This window comes from Gracilinanus agilis, chromosome 5, assembly GCF_016433145.1.
Source record: "Gracilinanus agilis isolate LMUSP501 chromosome 5, AgileGrace, whole genome shotgun sequence".
In the NCBI taxonomy this organism is placed as follows: Eukaryota; Metazoa; Chordata; class Mammalia; order Didelphimorphia; family Didelphidae; genus Gracilinanus; species Gracilinanus agilis.
In genome coordinates, this window is record NC_058134.1 from 252,406,676 (window position 1) to 252,421,158 (window position 14,483).

The 14,483-nt window shown below is 35.2% G+C and overlaps 1 protein-coding gene and 1 non-coding gene across 2 annotated transcripts in view; both read left to right on the plus strand.

Annotated features, from left to right (window-relative positions):
- PPFIA2 (PTPRF interacting protein alpha 2) overlaps window positions 1-14,483 on the plus strand; it is a 608,808-nt gene that overhangs the window by 159,962 nt on the left and 434,363 nt on the right. The window lies entirely within an intron of this gene.
- Window positions 2,894-3,000, plus strand: LOC123250778. Its single transcript, XR_006506419.1, has one exon. It is a non-coding gene; the product is annotated as a U6 spliceosomal RNA (small nuclear RNA).

A 14,483-nucleotide genomic window follows, 5' to 3' on the forward strand; every position in this document is an offset into this window, starting at 1 on the left:
TATCAAAGGAAACTACTTTTATAAAAAATTATAAAAGTGATTCTGGGAATAGTCTGAGAGCCCATTTAATATAGTCTTCTCATTCTCCAGCCAAGAAAACAGGCCAAACAAGTTAGTGATGAACCAGAATCCAGATCTCTTAACCTCACCATCCCCCCTTCCCTGCCCCACTTCAAGGCTGTTTCCTAGAGGAAAAAAAAATCAAATCATCTAGGTGTGGTACAGAGGAAAGAGCACAGAAACTCCATTTTAAAGCTCCATTTATAATCCAATGTTCTACAAGCTTTAACATTATTATCTTAGCTTCAAGGACCAAAGGAGTAGAGTTCACTTGTTTGCTTTCATTTTATAACAAATCATTTAATCTAGCATTGAAAAACATAAAAAAAGATTAAATGTGACTAGATGAAAGGTAATCTTCATTATTCATTAACTACCTATAGTACTAATATATGTCTTCTAAGTCATTCATGGCCTAACAGTAATCATGGGGAGAAATTATTCTGGGATTTTAAAATTTCTTTTTTTCTTCCTTCTTTCACAGTTACCTTTTTCCTCCCAATTTATCTGCCTTCGTTACATCTCTCTTTAATGAAAGCAGCTTCTGTGTATTTGCAGGTTGCTCCGTGAAGAGCATTTCTATACATTTCTAAAGTAAATATTCTCTGGTTACATTGAATGCTATATCTATATGCACATATGATATATGCATACTCAATAGTCACGTTTGCATATATAAGTAGATACACATATGCATATATGACTGCATGTGCCTCCTACATATGTATGTATACATGGACACATATATATCTATACACATGTAAAGCTACACGTATATGGAGAAGCATTTATATACTTATACATAGGGTACTCCAGAAGTATAAATATACTTTTAATGCTTCAGTGCTTTAAATTACTCTGAGTTTTTCATAACCTCTGGATATATGTGTGTGTGCATTTGCATTTCTCTGCATGTCCCAACACACATGTATAGTAGCTATCTATGATGTTCCAGCTTTAGGACTAGTGTAGGAATTCTCTCTTCAACTTAGATCCAGATGATGACTTGGTAGTTAAAGACTGGCTGACCTAAATATATAGGTAAGTGCCTTGAAACTGGATTTAAACTTCATGTTTCCTGACTGAGCTCAGTACTCTCCTCCCTCTTGCCTTTCCCTCTCTCATCTTTTATAGCAAACACTTGCCTCCATCTTTTCCATTTCCCTTCTTCCTCCCTTTCCTCCATCCCTTCCTTCCCTTCTGCTACAGATAGAGTTTCAAGTATCAGTTCTCTTAGTTCTTTCTCTGTGTAAACTGTTGGAACTGTGTCTTTCAAAAATCTTCATCAAATTAGTTACTTACTTAGTCCCTTTTAGTGATTATCATGGAACCTTTGTTCATACCCCATTTTGTTCTTCCATGAAATAGGACTATTTTGTATAGATTTCTTCAAATAAAGAGTATACACTGTTTCTCTGTGGTGTGGTATTATTAGTAGCCAGTGTAATCCTTCACACCTCCATATGCTGTTTAAAACTTAAACAATATATCTTCATCAAACCTGTTGGAAGCAGCAAGTCAGAAGAACCCTACCCACATTCAGAGGAAGAACTACAGGAGTGGAAACACAGAAGAAAAACAACCGCTTGAACACATGGGTACATGGGTTGAGGCGGACATGATTGGGGATGTAGACTCGAAACTACCACACCAATGCAACTACCAACAATTTGGAAATAGGTCTTGACTGATCACACATGTTAAAACCAGGGGAAATGTGTGTTGGAAAAGGGGGGGGTGAAGGGGAAAGTAAAAACATGAATCATATAACCATGGAAAATTTTTCTAAAAAATATTTAAATCTAGGGAAAAAAAGAAAAGAACAGTAACCTCATTGTGTAGATGGAGAGATAGAAGAAGCCAAAGATAAACAGTGAATTTCCTAGGGAGACCGACTTTTTCTTCCTTTCTTATCCCTGCAGAGACTTCTTGCTCTCATCTTAACACTAAATTGAAGATATGACACATAAAGATTTCCACTTTGTTGATTATCAGCCAAAGGCATTGCATTCATTTAGCTTTGGCACAATGCCTTGCCTCATTCTGGGCAATTCAAAAACTCAGATTCCTCTATCACTTTAAGGTGCAGGCTACATTGAGGCATATTAGAGGAGGACTGTGACTGAGGATTCTTACATGCTCCACCAGAAACAATTAATGATGTATTCACTTGGTTCAGTGGAAGGAGTGCTAGATATGATGACATCAGAAAGATCTGGGCTCAAATCCCAGCTCTGCCATTACTATTGATATGATCTTGGGCAAATCACTTTATCTCTCTGTGCCTCAGTTTCCTTATCTGCAAAATAAGAAGGTGGAGTTTGATGATCTCTGAGGTCTAGGTCTATGAGTAGATAACCCATATCTCCCTTCTCTCTCTAAATCTATGATTGCCTCAGCCCAGATATAGAAATAGAAATTTTATTATGTCCATTTTTCAGGTGGGGAGACTAAGGACAAAACAGGTAAAATGGGTTTGCCCAGGGTCACCAAGCTAGGCAATGCTTGAACCAAAATCTCTGAACTCTAAATAAAACATTGCTGCCTTTTGGTAAACTGTAATCTCTTAAACTGGAAGGACTGTTTGTCTTATTCCCAGTGTCTAGTACAGTGCCTAGAATTTAGTAGGCACTTTATGAACTATTTTTGTGATCTTGGACGAGTAACTTAACCTCTCTTAACCTCAGTTTCTTCATCTTCAAAATAGAGACAATAATAATACCACCTGTCTTCTAGGGTTGTTATGAAAATCAAATGAAATAACACATGTAAAGCACTTTATAGACTTTAAAGTGCTATAAAGATGTAAGCTAGTATTATAAATGATTATTGTGTGCTTGCTTCAGCAGTTCATATACTTAAATTGTAATGATATATTGAAGATTAACATGGCCCCTTTACAAGGATGACACACTAATTTGTGATGCATTACATTAAAAATTGTAATTTATTTTACCAAAAGATATATTTCACCTATAAAAATCTCAGTGTACTTTTTAGGCTTGGTAGTTGACATTTCTTCAGCATAATTGTTAAGCTTTAGCCTCAAAAAATCAGTGCACATACTTTTTATTATGTTCTCTAATATACTTGTGATGCTACTTTTAAAGCGTATCATTTTCCCAAAGGAATCTGATGACAGTCAAATTACAATGTTTTGTTTTGTTCCCCCCACACACCACCTCCATTTGAATTCTTATTTGTGGTCTATTTTTTACTTGGCTCCACCAAATTTGTCAGCCATTCAACTACAGCATGTTAGATGCTGTATCAAGTATATAAAATTTGCCAGGTCCTTCCCTTAAGGAGTTTTAATTCTCAAGTTGTAGTGTTGTTAACCTCAACATAAATCTTTCTAATGCTGTTCAATAGATTTTAAATATTTATTAGAACACAATGGGATGCCATTTTTTGAGATTTAATATCAAAGAAAATCCTTATCACAGATTCTCAGAGGAAAACTGTTCACATATATTTAATGTAGAAGACATATTTTAAATTCATTTCCAAGGGAGGCAATAAACTCTTATTTTAACATGGAATTTCACATTTTTATTCTGATCTTAACCTCAGTTGTAATCAGAATAGGTAGGATGTTAGGCACCTTGTAGTTTTCTCACTTTTACACAAAGTCTTTTTATAGAAGTGACTATAGACAACTCTATCTTTTTTTGTTTTAGATTGTTGCCACCAGAAATCAATTGAATAAATTCAATAAATTTGCTATTCTCTACAGTGTGACAATACTAAACCTTTCTTTGAAATGAATGGAGAAAGGAACAGTATTTTTAGTTTTTCATCTTTAGCTGCATTTTTTTTTCATTTCTGAACAAGTAGCTGCTTATATAACATTATTTGAGGGATAAGAGACACCTTTGTAAAAATATCTTCATCAATCTTGGTATTTAAATTTCTACCATTAGAAGTTCTTTTATTTCCTTCTAGAAAACTTCTAGAGAAAAATCCCTGTAACAGTAAAATCAAAATCAAAATGACCTCATGTCTCTCTAGGGAGTGTGGTAAAATGACAATTGCATAGGCCAGTGAGAAAGAGGTTTATTTATTTATTATATATATTTATTATATCATTTATTGATGGTTGTTGATTCCCTGTAGGAAAGGAGGGGACAGAAAGAATTTATTAATTACCCATTATGCACAGAAATAATGAACAACATATCTGAAAGAGACATGAGACCAACTCCTATAAACAACTCTCTTCCCATCATTTCCCAGTTGAAGAAACCAAGACCGAAAGAAATGCATTATAAATTGTTCAAAATCCACTTATATAGGAATGTAGTGTGGACTCATAAATGTAGGTAATGTTTTAAGAATTTCTTCCATAGTGTAATTTTGTTATAAATGTCATAATGTCATAATATAATATGTCATGATATGTTATAAATGTAGGTAGTATTTTAAGAATTTCTTCCATAGTGTAGTTTTGTAAGACCAGACTTGGGATATTTTAGAAAACTCATCAATGATTTCATCTCCTTGCTCAATTTCTCCCTGGTCAGATAATAGACATTGATCAGGAGTTAAACTAGGGATTGTAGAAAACATAGAAAATCACTATCATAATCATCGTCATCAATCATCATTTTCACCATCAGCAGCATCTCTCCAGACTGGAAGTACAGTAGCTGTTCCTGGTCTAACACCATCACTTTGATCCTTTGGAACCTTTGATCTGCACGAATAATAACCTAATCTGTTTTTTCTCCTCCTTAAACATTATGATAGCCCTCCTTACTAGGGTTCATGGCAAGGATTATAGGCATCAATTTCTGATTAATCAAAGAGAATGTCTTCTGGGAAGAGGACATTGATTGTAGAAATCATCATTGGAATCTGTTTTCCAGAATTTTATTTTCATACTTTTATTGGGAGTGTCTTAAGCCATTTTATAGATAGTTAGAAAGAAAGATGGTAGGAGGGAATTGGATATAGTGGGAATGGACTGACCTTTGATTTGATAAGTTGGTCATTTTAGTTAGGAGAAAAATAGATTGAAAGTTAGAGGAGAAAATATGTGTCAAGTAAAGTATTTCTCTTCTCTCCCCTCCTCCCCAATTTCCCAGCAATATAGTGGATTGTAATGATAGAAATTTGCCAGCTCTGTTCTTATCTGTCTGGGGAGCCCAGGCAGCAGTGGGTTATTTGATTGGTAAATTCCAAACTCTTGGTATTCCCACAAGCCCCATTGCTACCAAACAATAAGATGAGCATATAGCAATCAGTCCATTTATACCTTGTCCTCCTGATATCTGCTGTTAACAGTGGACCTTGGACTGATACCCTGTGGTAAGGTTGCTAGTTCTTAGGTCCAGCCTCTTGTCCAGGTCGGCCTGAGATGAGTCATCAAGAGCATGTAACAGAGGATGCAGGGACTCTTATTATATCTCAGGGTCTTAACACATCTGATTCATGCAAAGCCTAAATGTTCAGACCCAGATGAAGGCTTGTTTCTCTAATCTTGCAAGCCTGGTTGGCAAGTTATGAAGTTTAACAGGATAGGAAAGAACTTATTCAGCTATAACCTACATCTAATTGCTCCTAATTATATTATGCTTTAAGATTAGTTAATTATCCTTAAAGAAATACCTAGGAATTAATCACTATCTCTATGGAATCACATTAAACTGGATAATACTAATAAAATCATTGATCTAAGATGAGCAGGGGACTACTAAAAAAGGGTAAGAGGTCAAATTACCTCTCATTGGATATCTGTTGCATCTTTAAAGAAAAAAAGAGAAAGGAAGGAAGGAAGAAGCAAAGAAACAAAGAAAGAAACAAAAGAAGGAAGGAAGGAAGTGAATAGGAAGAGAAGTTTGAGAGGAACTAAAGGTTAGTTGTGTTTTGATTGCAAAGGAATTTTTTGTCTGGTAAATCCCTGCTGAAGGTCAGCAAAGCTGGTATTGAATGTACTTGAGTAAACTTGCCCAGAATCACAGTTTTTGGTTTGTTTTTTCTCTTAACTCATTCTCCTTCAGTCCTACCACTAGATTAAAATCTATCAGACCAGACCTCTACCTGTTTGCTTACTGCCTGGGGCTAAATTCCAACCTTTTGTGTTGACAGCTAATATGAAGAATTTAAAGGACAGCCTCAGCCTTGGCTACATATATGCACATTTGTGGTCTTCTACAGAATGATTCTAGGAATGGGTTAAGGACTATGTGATCTAGTAATACTGAAGGGTAGGCTGTGAGAGGTGGATTCTTGTCCTGGATCTACTAGCAACATGGTCAATAGATCACAACAAGCTTCTGGAGTCTAGGGACTGGTTTATTTTTGTCTTCCTACTCCCTGGGCATCGTACAGTACCTAGCACACTGGGTAGAGTTGTTAAATGTGTATTGGATTGAATTAAAATGAACCCAGAAAAATATTTTTTCTTGTGCTTCAATTTCCTAGTCTTCAAAATGACTTATAAGCAAAAAAAGGGGAGATTTGCTATTTGAGCTAAATATTCTGGATTCAAAATAAAATGTTGTTAGCTTTATTTACTTATTTATTAACCTATGAGTTCATTCATAAAGGGAAATATTGTTGAAAACCTTGTTTACTCAAAGAGATCTGCTCATTTTCTGTAATTTATAGTCTTGGAGAGTTTCATTTCATTTCTAATTCATTTCCTTTAGAGATTTGCTTTAGAAAGTTGCCAGGGACATGGAGAAGTTAAATTAACTTGAACCAACGCCTTCTTGTTGATGAGAACCAACGAGAAGCAGAGAGAGCCAGAAGGAACTTTGTGGCTTCATGACATCTCTTTCCTTCTCACAATTTTCCCCTCAGTATAGTTAGCCATATATTAAAAACTTCCTTATGTTCTCACAACCCTTTTCATCAACCCCTCCTTTTCCAAATACAGTCCATTTCTTCAACCATAATACTTATTGTTTAATCTCCATGGACCATAGCATGCCAATAGCCACAATGGAGTTTTCCTGACAAAGATATTGGAATGGTTTGCCATTTCTTTCTCCTGTGAACTAAGGCAAACATGTTAGATGACATGCCCAGGGTCACACATTAAGTGTCTAAACTTGGATTTGAACTTAGGTCTTCCTGACTTCAGTCTAGCACTCTATCCACTGAATCACCTACCTGCTTCCCAACTGTAACATTTGCTTTTTTCTAAGCATGGCTAGGAAACTAAAAGTAGAATAACCTTTAGTTTGACCTGGGGGACATGGAAGAACCCTACCCCTCTCTCATTGTAGCAGAAAGCAATATGAACAACTTAAGTTTGCCCAAAATTTAGAGGCTTTTTCGGAATAAGATGCTAGTGGGCACCCTTCTCCCTGCTGCACTTACCCCCTAAGAATTTAGTAACCAGATTTGGAATCAGCTGAGACCCAAATCCTTCTATAAGAACTCTTGACAAAGGGAGAGAAAATATTTATTTGAGAATGGACATTCTGCAGCTGCAGGTAGTTTTTTCTCAAAACAAACCAAAACAAAGAAAGGACCCTTGAGAGAGATTGAACTAACTTATGCAAATGTGGGATATCTATCCTTATTTTCTAGACTAGATCTAACTGCATGACTAAGGAAGAGAAAGGAAAAGATATTCCCACCTTTTTTTTTTCCTGTGGAGAGGGGATGTCCACTGGGATAGTAGCACATTGTAAATATCTTGAGGCTTTTTCAACTTATTGATTAGTTTTGGCATTTTTCTCTTTTTAATTTTTTTCTTTTTGAAATATGTGTGTGTAAATGTGCATCTGTGTGTATATATATATATACACATATATATGTGTATATATATATACACACATAGAGACACAGATGCACTTGTAGATTCTTGGGGAGAGGAAAGGAGAAATTTTTTGGTGAGGTAAAATTCACTATTTTGTAAAAGTAATGATTTTGAGGTGAATTAGCTACTGAACACTTGGCAAAATATTTTTTAAATAAGCATTTATGAGCTAACTAAACCCAAAGATGACTTCCAACACTGCATTCTGAGGTACAACTAGCCGATTTAAATCTGGGACACTTTTTAGGTAAGATTTAGAAATTAACAACTAATTTATTTCTCACAAAATCCTTTCCTCATTTGACATCTCAGTGTTCCAAAAGAAAATTTAAAACATGGAATGCAAGCTCATTCGCTCAGCACAACCTAGTGGAATAAAATGTTATTTCTGAAATATTATTAGTTATTTAATTTTAACATCAGTTTTCTTAATTTTTTCTTTAAGGATATACATGCAATATTTCATAAAGTGCATTTTGGCTAAGATAGTTCCATATACACAATATGTGCTTAGTATAGGGAACCAATGTTCATATAAATTGAGGAATCCATTTGAAGATGAATCAAATCCCCCAAACAAAAACTTATGATTGTGACACACACAGGCCTAGGCTTTGATGATCTGAAAATTCAGGGGTATCGAGGCTCATTACACCTGAGATTACTGAGAGATCCATTCAGGTAAAGGAAACTCACATTTTTAAGAAATCCTAAAACAGATTAAAATTGTATGAACTTTAAATGAGAAATGAGGTAGAAATAAGAACTGTAGATGAGCAAGTTATGTAAAACACTTTCCAAACTGTAACTTCTTGTATGAATCAAGTGATTATTTTTAGAGTTATTATTATTGGAGCTATAGACATGTCATGCATTTAATGTACTTCACTTTGAAAAGTGATAATCCAGCTCAATATCAATGTGTGAAGTTTGTTTAGATGGACATTTTACGGTTCAGCTGAATTTTCTAATGTCCATTAGGTTATTTATAGAAGTACATTAAAATCGGTGCTGGAGGTAGAGCACAATCAAAACATTAGACCTGGTCACTGCTAGCATTTCTAAAGAAAGACCACCACCTTGTGGAAATCTAAATTTTTACATCTTAATTTAAGGAAATGCAGAGAAATAAAAAATAAAACAATTTTCAAAGTGCTGGTAGTACAATACAATCATCTAAAACTATCTCTTTTAATTCAATTCTCTTTTCATTTATTAAGCACCCACTGTGTGCTAGATCCTGGGAGCAGAGATTACAAACCAAATAAGACGAAATTTAGTTAGAAAAATAAAGTCAATCACTCAGGGGAAAAAGTGTTTATTAAATTCCTCTTATATGTTAGGCAAGATCTCAGGCTCTAGGCTGGGGGTGGGTGGGGAAAAAAAAGGTTAAGAACTGCCCATTCTCTCAGTGAGTATCATTTCCCTGGGGAGATAGCATACAAACAACTCTGAATGAAGAAGATGTATTCAGGAGAAATCGAAGATGATCTCAGAGGGAAGGGAAGAGCATTAAGGGGTGCCAGAAAAAGCTTCATTCAGAAATTACAAATTCAACTTAGAGGAAGATGGAAGGTAGATTTGAAGAGGAAGAGAATTCCATTCATGAAGGTCAGCTAGTGAAAATGGGGAAATGAAGTCTCTTTAAAAAAAAAAATAACCCTTACCATCCATTTTAGAATCAATACTGTGTACTGGTTACAATGGAGAAGAATGATAAGATCAAGGGCAATGGAACTGAAGTGAGTTGCTCAGGGTCACCCAGATAGGAAGTATCTGAGGTCAGATTTGAACCTGAGACCACCTGGCTCTCAATCCACTGAAACACCTATTATCTTGTATAAAGAGCAACAAAGAGATGAGTATCATTGGATCATAGAGGAGATTAAGATGTGATGAGAATAGAAAAGTAGGAAAGAGTCTGGTTATGAAGCCAACTCACACTGAATGGAAACTGGAAGGAAATCCTACAAAGACAAAACATGAGAAAAATTAATGTATTAATCTTATTTTATTTCTTCTACAATGATTGACTTAAATGATTATTTGGGGTGGAAAAACATTCCTTCTCTCCCTTTTTTTATTATACATTAAAAAATAATGTAAAGGGACAGCTAGATAGAATAGCCAAGCCTTGGAGTCAGGAGAACTTGGTTCAAATTTGACCTCAGACACTTTCTAGCTCTGTGACCCTGGGCAAGTTCAGCTTGATTGAATCAGGACTCCCTTAAGGCATAAGATGAACACCTAGCCTAGGATTTAATTTGTTTACTGTATACCTACCCTGAGGGAAGTATGGTTCCATGAACCAACTGTTCCCAAGATTAAGCAAGGATTCAGGACAACTCCAAGAGACTCATGATCAAAAAAAAAAAAAAAAAATGAGATCCACCCGCTGGAGAAAAAACAGATGGTGTCTGAATGCAACATACCATTCTTTACTTTATTTCCTCCATGACTTTTTGTCAGTGTAAGTAATATGTGTCTTTCACAATATGATGAACATGGAAAGATGTATTATATGATAATATATATATACACACAACATAGATCATATTACCTCTCGTTTTGGGGAGAAAAAGGGGTGGAAGGGATTATGAGAATGTGGATTGCAAAATATGACAAAACGAATATTAGAATATTGTATTGATATGTAATCTGGGGGAAAATATTTTTAAAGTCTGAAAAAGGAAACCTGTGTCCTTCCTGATAGACAGCTCCCCTCATGGGTGTGGTTACAGAATACCTTAGTAGAGGTACTTTTCTTGTCAATGAATTTCCTTATGCCAGTAAAATCACAAGCTCAGTCCCTTTCCAGGATTTATTTTTTTGTCTTTTTAGCAAAGGAGTTCTTTTCTCTTTTAGTTAATTGTTTATTTTGGTGTGGGGAAAGGAGGAAAAGTGATTGTTCCTCCAGAAAAAAGTGTCAGTGAAACATTAAAAAAATCAACATACAGAAGAGAATATAAGAAGTGAAAAAGTAAACCCAGACAAGCAAAGTGGTGTTGATTTTCACTTAAAAATTTTACTTGATACTTAAAACCAAGTCGTTGGTGACAGAGATTGAGATATCTTCTTTTTTTGATTCCTCGTATAGAGAAAGTCATGTTTGTCAAATGTTTAATTGAAAATTAAATATAATTAAAAATGAATTTTTTAAAAGTATTTTGATGGATCAGAAAAAAAGAAAAAGGAGCAAATAGTCCCACTGAGTCTACCTTTGTTTCTGTTCATTATGAAATGATAAAGATGTTTTCAGTTATACTAATTTTGGAAGGAGGGGGTTCCATGCCAGTGATGGCAGCAGTGTGGGGATGTCCCTACTGAGAATATTGCCTCTTCCAATTCAGATCAACAGCTTCTCTGAAACTTTTGGAGAGTTGCCTGGGGGATACTGAGTAGTTAAGCTTCTTGCCCAGGGTCAAACAGCTGGCATGTGTCAAGATAACCTAAAGCTGCATTATCCTGACAGAGTCTCATTTCCCATCTACTACTCCACATTACCACTCAGTTCTAATAACAACGACAAAAGCAATAATGCTTATATAGCACTTACTATATGTCAGAGGTATTATGCTAAATGCTTTATATTAATTTTGATCCTTACACCAACCCAGGAAGGGGAGTACTATTGAGCTGGGTGGTTTTTTTTAACGTCTTTTTTCAGATTAGCCTGACTTTTCATGATCCTTTTTGGGGTTTTCTTGACAAAGATACTAGAACAGTTTGCCATTTCCTTCTCTAGCTCATTTTACAGATGGAAAAACTGAGGCAAACTGGATGAAGTGACTTGCCCAGGTTTATGAAAGTGGTTTCCTGTTTCCTTCGCTAACTCATTTTACAGATGGAGAAACTGAAGCAAAGAAGGTGAAGCCCAGATCATAGCTAGTAAGTGTCTGAGGCCAGATTTGAACTCAGAAAGATGAATCTTCCCGTCTTCAGGACTATCCATTGTGCAACCTTGTTACATTTAGATATTGTTTTATAGCATTCAATGTTCTTCACGTTTTACAAATGGGGAAACTGAGGCCTCAAGAGACTCCAAGGACTACACTCCTACATTCTCAATCCTCATTTTTTTCTCTCCACTTCACTAAACTTCCTTCTTAAAATGAGAGTTAGTATTGGTGATATGATTTTTTTTTCTTCACAAGCCATTGTGAGAAAATAAGTATGAAACTACAATTTAGGAGAACAAATATAGATTTAGTGGCTAGGTGGCACAGCGGATAGAGTGCTGGGCCCAGAATCAGAAGACTTATCTTCTTAAGTTGAAATTCAGCTTCAGACACTAGCTGTGTGATGTTGGACAAGTCACTTAACCTTGTTTGTTTTAGTTTCCTCATCTGTAAAATGAGCTGGAGAAGGAGATGGCAAATCCCTGTAGTCTCTTTGCCAAGAAAATCTCAAATGGAGTTAAGAAGTAAGACAACTAAAAAAATTCTTATTCTTGTCTCAGATGATCAGATTTGCCTCTGAGTGAATGTGTTAGGAAAAGATGAATAGACTATTTTTTTCTTCTTTCTACTATTGCCTCTATTTGTAGAAATACTATCTTCAAGAACTGTTCAATTTGTCAGTCTACCCATCTGCAAACATAGCCCACAACCCTTCTGCACTGTAGTGGGTAGCCCCAGTGACTTAATGTGACTGAAAACCATTCATTATCTCTGAAAAGGCTTCTGATTATGAATTTACTGCATTTACCTAGACTGGTCTTTGTAAAACAGACATATAATCTAATGCCAGACCCGAATTCACAGCTCCTGCAGCTTGATGGGAGTTGCTTAAGAACCTCTTATGTTCTCTGAACTGAGACTAACAGCCACCTTAAAAAATATTGGAGTAGGAATTGAGTGGAAGTAAATAAGTAAAATAAAGAAATAGTAAATAAAGAAAATAAGAAATAAAATATAGGAAAAAATAAAGTAAATAAAGGAAAATAAATACACATATTTAAACTGAATGGAAAACACTGATTTTTTAAAAAATGATGATATATTCCAAAGATACATTTGGGAGCTGTTTTAATTTCTCATTGGGAGGTTTGAAGCACTTTCATATCTAGTCTACTTGGCACACATACCGCTAAGCTCTTCCTTCCTCATCTTTGTTCTCTCATTAAATGAAAGCAGCCACAAGAACAACTGGAGGCAAAATTCTAATATTCTTTGATTTGCAGGAAAATTTGGGTTAATGGTTCCATTTCATTCCATTAATTAGTTATATAGTGCTAATCATTAAGGTCTCTCTTTGCCAGTGGTTATAAGTAAAGCATAAATAGATTGAGAAATGATGATTTGACTCATTCTAGCTGCCTTTTAACCATTTGGCCTTCTAGATGATGACTGATGAAATATCTTAATTTAAGTTTGGTGAAAGATATGCCATTAATAGATGCCACAAGGAGAAAAACAGTAGAGAGAAGGTGCATACATTGGAAAGGAGAAGGAGGAAGGCAATGCACAGTTTGGAGGAAGGCAAACTTAAAGTGGAACAAGATGGTATGAGGAAAGTTCCAGTGTCCTGTCCACTAAGGGATACTTGTGGCCCAGTGATCAGATAATTGGATTAAAACCCCTATTCTGATATTTATTGTATTGAGTGAACTTAGGCAAGTCAATAAACTGCAAACATCTGCAAAATGGGAGTTTAGTTGGTACTAGATATGCTGTAGAAGTCCATTCTACTCCTACAACTGTGATCCTGTGATCCACACATTGTCATATGTGTGGAGGAATTGATATATCATCCTCTTTTTCCCAGTGCTTGGTACATATTAAGGGCTTAATAAATGCTGCTGGACTTATCATAATCAATTTGCTGAGCCACTTTTTTTCCTCTCTGATTTTTTTTTTCTATAATGAATGGCTTACTCATTATAGAAATTATGTATCTGTAGCTATGTATTTATGGGTATAGTGTTACTAAATTATTCATATACATATAAATAAATAATATGAATATTCTACAGGAATTTGCAACCCTTTTTAGCATTTAGAAGAATATCCCATAACTCAGATTGGTGTATCCTTACATTTTCTTCCCTTACATTTAGGAAGGTATTTCTCAAGTTTTTACAGCTCCTTCTTTATCCATAAAATGTATATTAGAACTATCAGAAGAAAAAAATTGGGTTGGAGACAAATAATTTTATGTGTGGATTATAAGAATGAAAATATTTGAGTCAGACTGGAGGGTAGGAGTAAAAGTGGGTGATTGTGTTTATTTTTCTAGCCTGTGGGTTGTATTTCAATATACTGGCATTATCTCAAGGCTTAGGAATATGTTCTTTCTCTCTCTCACTTTTTTTTTTTGCATTTGTTATTTGGATTATTCTTGTGGTTGGCATTTGAGACTTCAATCCATAGAAATATGTTAAAGTTAAAAAAAAAGTATTGATCAGACATACTTCTAAACCACTCATCTGGCTATTGTTAACCGTGTATCTACAGTTCTAGCTGTGTATCCCCATGAGCACGGATGTTTGCTGAGAAGTTGAAACTAGATTCAGAGGTTATATCGGTATCTTAAATTGGGGCTTAGGGGAACCTTGAGAGCAGGAATTATCGTTCTCTTTTAGAGTAGGAAGGGAGAAAAATGAAAGAAATAGTACAGGAAGGTGAAATGTGAACAGTGTTCTGATTTG